Genomic DNA, 13760 nt, shown 5'->3' with positions numbered 1-13760 from the left:
CGCTCCCCCCCCCCCGCCCTCCCGGGATCCTGGAATGTCGATGGGGAGGCGGGCCAGCCCCCCAGCCCCGCCCCCTTCCCGCGAGTGACGTCCTCCCGCTCCAATCCGCGGGAGGCGGGGGCGGGCTCTCCGGACTTTCCTCCCGTCCTTTGGGCCGCTCCCTTGGCGGGGGCGGGGGCGGGAGGAGCCTGGGAAAGGGGGTGACGTGGGTCGCTCCCTGGATCACTTCTCCGGCTGGGATCCTGCGGGGCGCGAGGCGGAAGGAGCTTGGCGAGAAGGAGAGAGAGAGGGGGGGGGGGATGGTTTTGTAAAGTTGGAGAGAGGGGCGAGGCCTTTTCTTTGCTGGAAGTCCCGGTCCGCTTCCGACCCGGGTAAGTCCGTGGGTCTCCTCGTGTGCAGGAGGAGCTCGCCTGCTCTGCGGCTGCTTTTCCTGGCTTGCAAGCGCGGCCGCTCTCTGGGCATGCTGCTTTGGGGATGCGGCTTGATTTCCCCCTTTCTCTCTCTCTCTCTCAGCCTGGACCACTCTATCCCCCCCCCCTCCGGGTTCTGGCTTTTGAAGCACCCGGCTGCCAGGCGCCCCCGCCCCACTTGTTGGCCATCGGCAGGAAGCGCCGAGTTGGGTCCTTAATGGGGGCTGATCTTCTGAAGGCGGGGGAAGGAGCGAGTCCTTCGAAGGTGGAGAAATGTAAACTTGAAGACTGGGGTGGGATCGGTAAGGCGGGCGAGGGGGAATCCTTCCTGGGCTGCCTGGAAGGGGGGGCGGGGGGGGGAGCCAGTCTGCAGGTTAGAATCCAAACAGGTTGATCACACGCCAAAGAAATTGGAGTCTTTTCTCAAACCAGTGACGATTGGGCAATGAATGTAGTGTGTGTGTTTGTGGAAAATCATGTAGATGAAAGCATGGGGAAATATATTAAAAATGAATATGGATGAGATTTGGTAAAAGGGGGGGGGGAGATTTTAAGGAAGGTATATGCTCAAGACCTCCTCCTAAGGTCAGATGCAGCTTGGGAAGAACGGCCTACTTTTATGTTCACACTGGTGCTAAATGGAAAAGGTGATCTTGCAGTGGTGGGGATCTAGCAGGATATTGTGAAAACCTTGTCATGCTTGAGAGAATATTTTTGGCTGCTGGCTTAATGTCTCCCAGGCTAAGGTTCTATGTTTCACTAGACTAGAGGGAAGAGGTTTATTAGTCCGGTCTGTTGGTGCCAATAAAAATTTGCTTGAGGTTTAATTTAAGTTGGTAGCTTTTTAAAAACCAACATGCCTAATCAAACCCCATACTTGTAGTGCAGTTTCAAGGCTAGTGGAAGTGAACTTTCCAGATTCCTTCTGGATCAGCCTCATTGATTTTTGTTTTGGCTACAGCAGTGTGTGAATGGCTCGAGAACTGCAGTTTAATTGAATTAAAAAGTCATGGTTTTATTAATTTGGGATAAGGGTTATTTTGGGAGAGGTTGTTCTGTACAATAGGTACTTACATTGTGTTTTTAATAGTGTTATGTTTTCTGCTGCTTTTAAAGCCTGTCAGATTTCTGCTGTCTCTGCCCAGTGGGGAGCAAGGCTCCTGCGAACACAGAGTTCTTTATTTCTCTTCCTGCCTGTGAAACTGGAAGCTGCCATATATTCCAGCTAGACATCTGCCGTTTGCTTATTCACGGGAGCAAAACAAACCCACCTTCTTTTGACCAGTAAAATGTTGGGCGGCACCATCTGAGGAAAGTTGGGAGAGAGTAAAATAAAGACTGACTGAAGCTTCTCTTTGAAGCTTCTGCTTGTTGGGTTGTTGGTTCAGTTTGGTGTCTTTAACCTCTGCTCTGGGATGTATGCAGCATATGTCTTTGTGTGTGTAAACTGTGGTGAAATCCTATAACACTTGCACGCTTTTACACTTGTGCAAAATACAGTTTTGGGAAGCTGTTTATTCCCAGTGACTTGGATCCCAGCAGGGTGGATTTGATTTAAATCAAATCAATTTAAATCACGATTTGAATTACTAGTCAGTAAGACTTGATTTAAATCATTTTTTGACAGAAAGACTCTCCGTCACTGATAGGCTGCCCTTCTCCCTCCTCAGGGAAAAGCCCCCAAGAGCCGCACACACGCTCCACGCGGCTTGTGGGATGCTCACAGGCTCTGCTCAGCGTTCCCTTTAAAGAATATTATTTTCCTTGCATTCCCCCTCTAAAAACTAGGTGAGTCTTATGGTCAGGCGCGCGTCTTATGGAGCGAAAAATACGGTGATCCGTCTTCTGAATTGTACCCTCCCTCTCCCCAAACCAGGCCTGTATTAACCATCTGTTTCGTTGGGGGTTGTGTGTAGGTTGTTGCCCATAGAAGTGTTGATGCATATGAATTCTGTGGAGTTGGAAAATAGAGACTCCTGTCACTGTCCTCTCTTTCCTGGCAACAGGGTCTGCTTGTTTGCTCCAGATTGACCCAAAAGACAGGAACTGAGCAGTTCCTTCCGTTGTCGGCTGCATTTGGAGTGCCTCACCCCGGCTTCAAAGAGAGAAAGGACACTGGTCTTCAGTAGCAGCAGATCCCTTTTGCAGGCCCAACATTTGTCTGTCCCACCTACAAGTGACTTGCAACTTCCATTTGAGAATCTTGGCTCTAAGAAAGAGCAGGGAAGCCCAGAGAACTGAAAAATAAAGCTTTGTTGTGATGGATAGAGGCAATCCTGTGTAGCTGTAGTAGGGATACAGAGTGGTTTGCAGTGAAATAAGCACGGTGGTATCCTGTGCAAGGCAGATTCATCTTTCTGTTGAGACTCCAGGCTAACAAGTTTATTAATACAAATAATAGTTCATTCATTTACAGTGGTGCCTCGCAAGACGAAATTAATCCGTTCCGCGAGTCTCTTCGTCTTGCGGTTTTTTCGTCTTGCGAAGCACGGCTGTTAGCGCCTTAGCGGCTATTAACAGCTTAGCAGCTTTAAGAAAAAGGAAACAAACTTGCAAGACGTTTCGTCTTGCGAAGCAAGCCCATAGGGAAATTCGTCTTGCGGAACGACTCAAAAAACGGAAAACTCTTTCGTCTTGCGTGTTTTTCGTCTTGCGAGGTATTCATCTTGCGAGGTACGACTGTATTTAATAGACTTTGTTTCAGAATGCAGCATGTTCAGCATGCAACCTGATAAAATCAACCAGATAACATGTACAACGTTAAAATGGTAAAAGGCCTAATACAGTAACAACAAGCCAAAGCAATAAAATCACACTGTTCTGTTTCAGACAGTCACTCTACACAGGGCAACTAAGAATAGCATCCTTAGACACGGAGGACTCCCAAATGTGTGAATGCCCCTCGCATGTAGAGTGGTAGCTCATAAGGAGTAGTAATAGACCAGAGAGGTTGTTAAAGCTGGGCCCTGTCAAGTTCCTGATAACATGAAAGCCTGTTATGTACCAGCTTGAGAGGAGATGAGCTGCTGTGTGGATAAGCAGAGGAGGAGGTGGTCAGGCAGTATCTCGCCATGGAGTAGGAGGAGGGATTGGAAGAATTTAGAATGGCTTTGGGGTTGGCCTCCAGGGTGGTTTGATCAAATTCTTATTCTCATCATGGTTTGACTTGTGACTAATACGTTGCATATTAACGTAACACCTGCTGATGGCGTAGTGGCATTTTCACTGAGCACTACATCTGGGGCTGTTGTCTTGTGGCTAAAAGTGTGAGCTGTGGGGTTCCTATTTCAAGTTTCATCACGGCCATTAGGACATCATGACCCCTTCAATATAGAAGTACAGTGGTACCTCGGGTTAAGTACTTAATTCGTTCCGGAGGTCCGTTCTTAACCTGAAACTGTTCTTAACTTGAAGCACCACTTTAGCTAATGGGGCCTCCCGCTGCCGCCGCGCCGCTGAAGCACGATTTCTGTTCTCATCCTGAAGCAAAGTTCTTAACCCGAGGTAATATTTCTGGGTTAGTGGAGTCTGTAACCTGAAGCGTCTGTAACCCGAGGTACCACTGTAGCGGTAGCCTACCTCCTATTATAAAGATAATGGGGGTAATATATATAAAGTGTCTTGGTGTGTTTGAAAGTATAGCTCCATCAGTAAAGCAGGAGACTCTTAATCTCAGGGCTGTGGGCTTGAGCCCCTTGTTGGGAGAAAGATTCCTCCATTGCCGGGGGGCTGGACTAGATGGCCCTCATGGTCCCTTCCAACTGGCAGTGTTATGATTCTAAGGTTCTTCTCCTGTGTCTTGATGCTGAAGTTGACAAGAACTGGAAGTACTTTTAAGAAAAACAATCCATAAATACTAAGTATAAAGTAAGCCCGCAACTTAGGCAGATGCTATGTTCTGGGGATTGTACCTGCCCCCTTTTATTTTATTATTTTTTGCCAAGCACGTGAAGCTGAATGCGCACAAGTTAAATGCTTAGCGCAACCCATTCGTGGGTCCTGTCTTGCCAGCTGAAGAGTCACATCTTTCTTCCCTATTCTCTTGGTACTACAGTGGACTCTTGGATGGCATTTTAGGAGATTACCTGTTTTCAGTAATGTGTGCAGAAGAGATGGGGGCCAAAACAGGCTGGGAACCCCAAGCTGTTTTTGAAGAGCTGAATAAATGGCAGAATGCCTGTGTGGTGTACAGTGTTCTTCATAAGTAGCTTTTCTGATTCTAAAGGATAGCTTAAAGCAGTTTTCTAAACCATATTTATGGGGAGTGATTCAAATTTACCTCATGTTTTTAATCTGTAGATAATTTTTAAGGATTTATGGCACAGTCAGCATTGCTAGTTCTTTTTCCTTTAGCCTCGTTTAAGGTTTTGACAGTAAAATATGCAATGTGAACTGTTGGTTGTAGAACATGCAGAAGGGCATAAGTGATCAGCAAAATAAATATCTCTATTCCTGAAACTTCAGTGCAACAACAAAGGTGCTCATAAGTGCAGATATTCTGAACAGTCAAATATATCTGAAGTCAAAAAGCCTTGATGTACTGTAACATTCTCACACTTTTAAATATAGAGTGTATAGTTACTAACATTCTGTTACACTCTAGTGTGAGCAAGGATAGAGCTGTGCAAATAGAACTGCTTTTCAGAAACACACTGAACTGCCATGTGAATTGTGGTCTCCTTTTCTTTGCACATGTAAGTGAATGTTTCTCTCCATATATAGGGAAAAACTAAAGAATTTAGGGTGCTGTTACTGTGGGAGATAAACTGACCCTGGATGTGTAAAGATGGGCATTTGTCTGTGCGTGGTGCAAGTGTTTATTTGGACACAAATGAATGCTCCCCGCACCCCAGCGCCCCCCTTGCACTCTGCAAGCATTCCTTATACCCTGCGCCCAAAAGCACCAGGAAAAGTAGTGAGTGTTTGGGAGACCCTAGAGACTGTAGTCTAGCACTTCTCAGGCAGGGTGGTCAAGGTGGGACTGCTGATTCTGAAGCCCACAGGAAGTTTGGTGAGTAGGGCAGATGGTCAATGAAAGTGGGAAGTGCCAGGGAGGTGGAAAAGATGGGATTTTACTTCAGTAGCTCAAAACAGAACAGTTGGCTCAAGTCTGCTGACTGGCTGGTTAGTCTCTCACCTGGAGAGCTTGGGCTTTTTAAGAAGAAAGTTATTTAAGTAGGAAAATTATTTTGAGAGGTGTAGGCTCTCTTTGGGCGCCTTCTGCTTCTACTTCATCCATACTGGTTTCAGTATTGCTGTCAGCAGCTGTTCCATAGTCCATGACAATGGAACAAGCCCACACCTGGAGATGTGGGAAAACGGGGGGTGTGAAAGTGAAGATTTTATGAAATGTAGGCCCTGTTTAAAGAAGTGTGAAGTTGCCAAATTCCGTTAACAATTTAAACAAAAAAAGTGTGCCTATTTGTTTATAAAAACATTTCTAGACTGCCCCAAGGTGGTGAACCGCAAAAATTTCTCAGTTTGTACACTTCTTGCAAGCCAGGAGCAGTTTTCTTTGTTACTGGAGGCTTGGGAGTGAAATACTGGCAGCACCCCTCCTCCCCTTTATATTGGTAAACAAAAGCTGCAATTTTGGGTAAGATACATTTTGGTAAGATACATTTGAGGGAACAAAGGTGTCACCCCCCCCCCCTTCCCATGACGGGCGCCTGCTTGGATGGCTCGTTTCCTTCCCAGGGGAGTGGGAGTCACTTCTTCCAAAACCCCAACATTTTCTCACTCTTACTGGATGAGAAGGGGCACAGTAAGAGTCGTAAGTGACTGCCAGCTCTGGAAGAGGATTTTTATACTTGTGGAAGGTTTAGTTTTCGTATGTTTCAGGTTTCCTATGTTGCTTTTCAGGTTTTTTGTTTGGGAGATATGGTTGTAACACCCTCCTCAAACGACTGAGGGCAAATAAATTACTGGTGAAGGCTGAATGTCAACTTTGCACTTGGTCGCATATTTGAGAACTAGTTCTTACTAAGGCAGTCTTAAGACTTGCATCTTGGGGTTTGTATCCTAATACCCCAACTTTTCCACATGTCGGGCATGTTTTGCTTGGCAGAGCATCCCATTATGTGAATCCCCATCTGCAGTCTTCTTAAGTGATACAGTCCAGACCTTATTGAGTGATTGAATTTATATACTGCCCTATTCCTGGAGGTCTCAGGGTGGTTCACAGAATAAAATCAAAATATAAAACCATAAAATAACAACAACCCAATACCCCCCCCCCCACATTTACTGCCTTATTGACAACATGACATTGGTAAACATGGCAGCCAACTAGAATATTGGCTTCCTTGCATTACAGCTGGGTCCAAGTGTATATTGAGTTTTGCTTTAATACACAGTTTTGGGGTTCTGAAAAATTACAGAATTTATGTGACATTTAAAATTATTTTCTCATGTAGAAAATAACTGCTTTGGGCCAATAAGGAAATGGCACATGTTGAAATTAAGGTTTTCCTAATTTGTTTAACTGTACAGTCATACCTCGGGTTACAGACGCTTCAGGTTGCGTTTTTTCGGGTTTACGGACTGCCGAAACCCAGAAGTACCAGAACGGGTTACTTCCAAGTTTCGGAGGTTGCACATGCGCAGAAGCGCCGAATCTCAACCCGCAGACACACAGACGTGGGTTGCAAACGTGCATCCCGCACGGATCACGTTCGCAACCCGAGCGTCCACTGTAGTATGTTAGTTCCCAAGTTATTTCATAAGCGGCTGGGGTTATGCTGCTTGCTTTCCACCTTATTGTACAAGGACAACTATATTTTTTCTGTCTCTGTGACAAATACTGAAATATATTATACAGTCATTTAGTGCATGGTCTGATGCATATGTAGGAGATGGTGTTGGTGGCTTTGCTAAAGGTTATCCAGTTTGATTGTGGTAGAACTGATATTTGAACCAAATACTTCCCTCCTTACATAGTTCATGAGATTAACTTAATATGCTCCACCAGTATTTATCCTTCACTGAAATATGCCACACTTTCAGGTCAGTGTGTATGTGTTGCACATCCTTAGTATGGTTTTAGTGTCATTCTCCATTTCAGCGTCTAAGTCCTAGAACACATTCTGTTATGTATTTAACTCCTGTTAAACCTGAAGAAGGAGCCTAGAGGTTAGTCTATGGCATTTCCTTCCTCATTAAACATATTTGCAGTTCAAAGTTTTGCTTGATTTCTTCTACAGAAGCTAACTTTCAACACTGGTTGGTTGAAATGACTGATTCCTACATGTTGGCACATTTGAGAACTGATGCTCATCTATTTTGGTCTAATTGTTCCACAGCTATTAAGTATGCATTTAAAATCCTAGCAGTTTTCTATGTCTTACAGTCCTATAAACTATATGAAATAAGTCTGATTTCAGAGATTGTGTTGCATCTGCAGTTTTAGGTATACACATGGCCAAAATTGTCCCATATACCAGCTAAACAGAGGGAACAATCTAATTTCTGGTTTCAGAACTACACTTCATTGAAAAACTGCCAGTGAATTCTTAACCCTGAAAATTTGCTATCCCGTCATATCACTCTTCAGCAATTTCTGTTTTGTTCTTGGAATCTGCCGATGGAACTGCCCATTAAGCATCCAGGACTTACAACTTCAAAAGATTGTCACCTAAGCCGTCAACACAAATGCCACTGGATTTCACTCATAATGCTCTAAGTTCCTGATGAAACCAAAAGAGAGTGAGGCAGCTGCTGCCTTCAGAAATGTTATCTGAGACACTACAATTTTTTAGGTGCAGTGGTTCTCAAAACTTCTTTTAGGAAACCCTTGCCTACTGAGGAATCTCTACGGATTGGGCTTGCATGTTGCAATGGATCCAGGGACACGTACAGAGCACAATGCGAGTCGCTTCATGCCGGGCACCAGTTGTAGGCCTCACCGTTGCCCTATATCACCTGAGAGCGCATCCTTGAAGGTCCCAATGTACTCCTGGGGCGGACACTGCAGGAGAAAGCTGGCAGTGGGGGGCAAGTTGTCTGCCTGATCTTACTGAGGAAACCCTGAATGTATTTTCAAGGACCGGCCAGAAGTTGAACACAATTTGAAAACTTGTGTGTGTTCTCCCCATCTCTACCAGCCGGGAGGCACTGGTTATGCAGAAGGAGATGTTAAAGAAAATAGCCTAATGCATGTCTGGGCAGCACCTTGGGGGGAAAACCAGAGCCCTATGTGAAATGCTCACAATGTTCAGACTCGATCCGTAAAGCTCCCAGCTATGTACAGTCTCTGTGTTTATTTATAAATCGTTCAGGAATGAGGGCCACAGCATGAGGTTCTCATATGGATGGTATGCATGTCAAAAGAGGAGATGTCCCCTCAAGACTGCCTTTTCTTCCCCACCCCTCACCCCTTCCTGTGAGGTTGACCTCATTTTCAGACTTCAAAGTGAAATCCAAACTCGGCTGCCCCTTTAAGGCTACACAATTACTGGGTGACCTAGTTCTGTCCTACAGTTTTATGAAATTGGAATGTGATCATTCCCGCACCCCCTGTGGGAAAGCGAGGATTACTTTCAAGGTGTCAAAGGGATATCTCCTGGGGCCTCTTTGTTTATGAGGCAAATGAGGGATGCAAAACAAATGGCTTCTCACTAAGTTACTTGCGCTATGATTGGCCTTGAGTGAAATGTGAGCAGAGGGAAAGAGTATCATTTACTAGCATAACCATGGCAGCTGGAATGTATGTGGGGTGGGAGGGCCTGTATATCACAAGGATTTGCAGACAGCAGTGGTTCCCCTTCTGCTCTCTGCCCCTGATTCCGCTCTTTTTTAACTGCATTGTAGGTTACACATCGTAGTTTGAGACTTTCTGCATTTGAGCAGCTAGAATGTAATGGTATGCCCTCTATATATAGGGCCTACTTAAGGTTGACTTGCTTATTATCCAGTTGTTTGGGGTTTTTTGGTGTTCTTTGCCATCCCCTCCCCGAATCTTCTGGCTTGGCAGAGTTTTCACTGGAGTATGGCCAAAAAAGAGTCTCTCTCCTGCTACTTGAAAGTGCTCCTGCTGTTTCTTATCTTCACCAAATTACAACCCAGATGAGAGTTCCTGGGAAAGGGGGTCTCAGTGTTGCTGGGAGTGTCCAGAAGATCTTGGGTGTGTGTAATCCCCTGTAGCAATATTCTGGAAGCAGTGAATATTAAGAAGCCTTCTGAAAGGGAAACAGCCCTGACCAAAACTGCTGGTTTGAAAATGTTTATGGATCTTCAACACAAGAAGTTCTCATTATTTACTTTGGCTGGCCTGTGTACTTGGGCCCAGTGCAAAAGTTTGTTGAGCTTGTGGGGAAATGGAATTGGTGACTTTTGTGGGACCATGAGGCATGTAGTGGTGGAAGCTGTGTTTTGCGTTGCCGTGATGGTGCAGATTGCAGTACTAGTGTGCTTCCCCCACAAGTTGTACCAGTCGTGCCTCTGTATGGATCAGCCATAGGTGTATCGGAATGCGTCAATATATTCAATTTCTTTAAAAACGTCAAATATAAAAGATTATGTTCGATTTTGCGGGCTTTGCCTTTATGATGTGTACTTTAGCTTTACATGTAACTGCACAACAGTTTGTCAATCTTATTTTAAAGTATTCATTATGTTTTACCTTTTAGCTGACATTATGAATTTTTCTAACATGTTGAGGGGGTTTACAGGGTTGTGTTGGCCCTACTGTGAGCGTGAGAAGGAGCACCATGCATGTGTTGGAAGAACACATGTAAAATTCCATATGTGTGCGTGTGGCGATCCAGATTGGCCCAGGATTCTCTCCCCGCAATCCTGTTGGAGGCACTCCGTCCATACGCTCCCTTCTCATGGTTGGTGAGGCATTGTTGGTGGGCAAGTCAGTGTTGAGGGGGAGGCTAGCCCATACAGTCCCACAATTCCTCCATGTTGGGTTTAAATGTGTGAGGGCTTTTGTATGACCAATGGCTTGCCCAACGCCAAACCACAAAGAGGATAGCTGTGGATTTGAACTTGGGGTTCCTACATCAAACTACACTTAGTAGCAGATGGTGAGGTGGGGTGGCAGTGCTCTTCTTGCCTCCTGAGAGCTGACTCACTGCTGCTTCCCAAGAAGAAAGAGGGGAATGGGTGATGCAGCAGGGAGGTTAGTGTGGTGCAGGCACACCGACGGGAAACTCATTTGGCTTTGCCCATGTGTTTGCACCACACTGGCTTTCCCATCACTGCAGCCCTCTGCTTCCTAGCCAAGTACAGCCCTCCCGGCCTCTCTGTTTGGCTGTTGGGACTTTCTGGGGGCACACCTTTCTCCAGCCTTGCTTTCTACCCTCCTTGAGTGTTTTTGCCTGGTTACAATGTGATCTTGAACTCTGATAATCCCCTTTGCTTGCCTGGATGGAGGATAGAGAGGGAAGTGTTGGCGTTTGCAGACGCTAGCCTGCTGTACAATGGTAAAATTCACTGTGAACACTTTTACCTAGAATCATAATGAATAGAATGATCTGAAACTATTTGAATATATATAAGCAACTGGAAAAAAACACCACTTTGTGAACTAGAGGCCTCATTTGTCAACACTCATCTTCACAGTCCTTCATAAACAATACCTGCTTCCTAAGGTAATGAGCAGAATAAGTATTAACCCATATTAATGGGTGCTTAAACGGAGGATTACTGTCCAGCCAATTAGCCTTGTGAGAAGCCTGTGGCTAGATTAGAAGTGGAGCTGAAAGTGGAGTCCCCCCCCCCATTTTTATTAAGTTAATTGGACTTTATAAATTAGAGCCATGCATGTTTCCTTGGAAGTGCCAGTGTTATTGAGTGGGCATTTCTTCCACACAAGTGTAGGATTGCAGCCCTAAACACTTAATTGATATGGAAACAGTGCTTGAATGGTGCACCAGAATTCACATCATGTTTATGACATCCGCATGATGCATTCAGAGAGTGTTGGAGTTGAGCTAGGGTTCAAAATTCCTCCCCCCCCCCCGGACTGTCTTCCACCAGCCTCTCTTTCAGCCCGACCTGCCACACGGGTTTTGTGAGAATAAAATGAAAACAAACAAATATCCATTTATGTCGTTGAGAGTGAAAATCTACAGTAGTATGATGGCTTTTGTTTGTGTGTACCGTATTTTTCGCTCTATAAGACGCACCAGACCACAAGACGCACCTAATTTTTGGAGGAGGAAAACAAGAAAAAAAAATTCTGAATCTCAGAAGCCAGAACAGCAAGAGGGATCGCTGCGCAGTGAAAGCAGCAATCCCCCTTGCTGTTCTGGCTTCTGGGATAGCTGCACAGCCTGCATTCACTCCATAAGACGCACACACATTTCCCCTTACTTTTTAGGAGGGAAAAAGTGAGTCTTATAGAGCAAAAAATACGGTAATTAGAATTGTTTGAAATTACTGATTTCACCCAGTTGCCTTACCATGTTGAACTGTGTTCTCCAGCAGGTTACCTCTAATTTGAAGATTGGATGGTGGTGGACGTGTGTGTGTTTTCCCATCTACACTGCTGATAATGTTCACAGTCCTCTTGCTTCCGATACTTTTCCAGTGCAGGCCCATTTGACTAGTTTAATGACATACCCTGCAAAGGGAATGCAGCTGTGAAAACTCCTTGTGATGTTGTGAAGTTGCCTCTTCTCTCTTACCCAGATGAGCAAGCTGACTGGTATTTTTTGGTTTTGTCTCAGTCGAGGGAGGGTGGCTGTCTAAATTATATTTCTTTTTCCAAATTGTAAGGGAAAAAGTGATCATAGCTGCTGTCATGTTCTATTTTGTGTCTCTGTGTTGGAATTTTCCATAAATGAGTCTTGCCATCCAGATGAATTTTGTGGTTGTCTCCTTGTGCTATGCATTGTTCCTCTGTGGGCATATAGTCTTTTTCTCACACTTGTAGCTTCCCAGATGTTCCATTTGTTTCTTTGGCTGTTGATTGAAAAGAATGGATGCCAAAGTGCTTCAAATTGCAAGTAACATTTCTGATAATTGTCCAAGGGAAACAGGAGCTATGAGGTTAACTGTCCTGAAAAGACATGCTTCATGTAAAACAGATCACAGCTATATGCCTTATCTCTTCCCTCTTCATGCAAAAGGTTTGTCTGTATTTAATAAAATCCTGTAATACTTGGCAAATCATCCTGTGAAGTGGAATATGTGATCTGATTGCCCAGAAAGCCAGGGGCATGCTCCATGCTTTATGGAGCAGTTGTGTTAGTCAGGGCTACAACTGGTGTTAACAGTGTGCAAAGTCCAAATGTTATGGACATGTGCCACAAAGTTATGGCTCCTTGGCATCTGTCCTTGAGAATTTGGAAACGCAGCTCATGGTTTCATAATGTATATGTTAATACAGTGGTACCTCAGGTTAAGTACTTAATTCGTTCCGGAGGTCCCTACTTAACCTGAAACTGTTCTTAACCTGAAGCACCACTTTAGCTAATGGGGCCTCCAGCTGCCGCCACGCCGCCGGAACACGATTTCTGTTCTCATCCTGAAGCAACGTTCTTAACCTGAAGCACTATTTCTGTGTTAGCAGAGTCTGTAACCTGAAACATATGTAACCTGAAGCGTATGTAACCTGAAGCGTATGTAACCTAAGGTACCACTGTACTTTGTAAAGTGTTTAGGAGGGCTAGTGCTAGTTAAATACCACTGTGTTTTGGCCTCTTGATACTGGTTTACAGTACATAAGCTGAATGAGGTTAAATCTCTCACTGTTGTGATTCCCAGCTAAGTAGAACAGGGTACTGAACTGCAGCACTATGAAGATGTCTCAGATTTTTAACAGGAGAATGTTTATAAGGTTTTGTGTAGAAAGAAATTAAAGTTAAATATGTTGGTTTGAAGTGCAGATAGTTGTATGGTTCTGCCTCTACAATACTTACTTCAAGGAGGCCCCCCTTTCCTCCAAGGAAATCAGGCATCCCCAACCTTCAGCCCTCCAGATGTTTTGGACTACACTGGTCCTGTTAGCTAGGGATCATGGGAGTTGTAGACCAAAACATCTGAAGGGCTGCAGGTTGGGGATGCCTGGTGTACATGGTTCTTGCCTCTGCATTTTATCCTCGAAACAGCCTTGTGAAATATGATGAACTGAGACAGTGGCTGGCCCAAGGTCACCCAGTGAACTTGGCTCAGTGGGCATTTGACACACTGACCATTATACCACACTGGCGGTGGGGGAATGCTTAGCTTTTGTACACAGAAGGCCTGGGGATCTATCCCTGGCCTTTTTACAGTTGCAAAGATGTCTGATAGCATGACTGGGAAATATCTTTGCTTATGGTTGTGGAGAGCTGCTCCCAGTTATAGCTGACATTAATAGCTTGAATGAACTAATCTTCCAACTTGGTAAAAGGCAGCTTC

At 44.9% G+C, this 13760-nt stretch overlaps 1 protein-coding gene across 1 annotated transcript in view; it reads left to right on the top strand.

Moving 5' to 3' along the window:
• Positions 1-214: 214 nt before the first annotated feature.
• PPFIBP1 (PPFIA binding protein 1) overlaps positions 215-13760 on the top strand; it is a 132139-nt gene continuing 118593 nt past the window's right edge. Inside the window, exon 1 of the mRNA XM_081023505.1 lies at positions 215-371. The gene's annotated coding sequence lies outside the window, so the exon portion shown is untranslated. The remainder of the gene's footprint in view (positions 372-13760) is intronic.

The sequence above is a fragment of the Podarcis pityusensis genome (assembly GCF_964106645.2).
Source record: "Podarcis pityusensis genome assembly, chromosome: 10".
Lineage (NCBI taxonomy): Eukaryota > Metazoa > Chordata > Lepidosauria > Squamata > Lacertidae > Podarcis > Podarcis pityusensis.
This window is presented reverse-complemented; position numbering and strand designations above follow the sequence as displayed.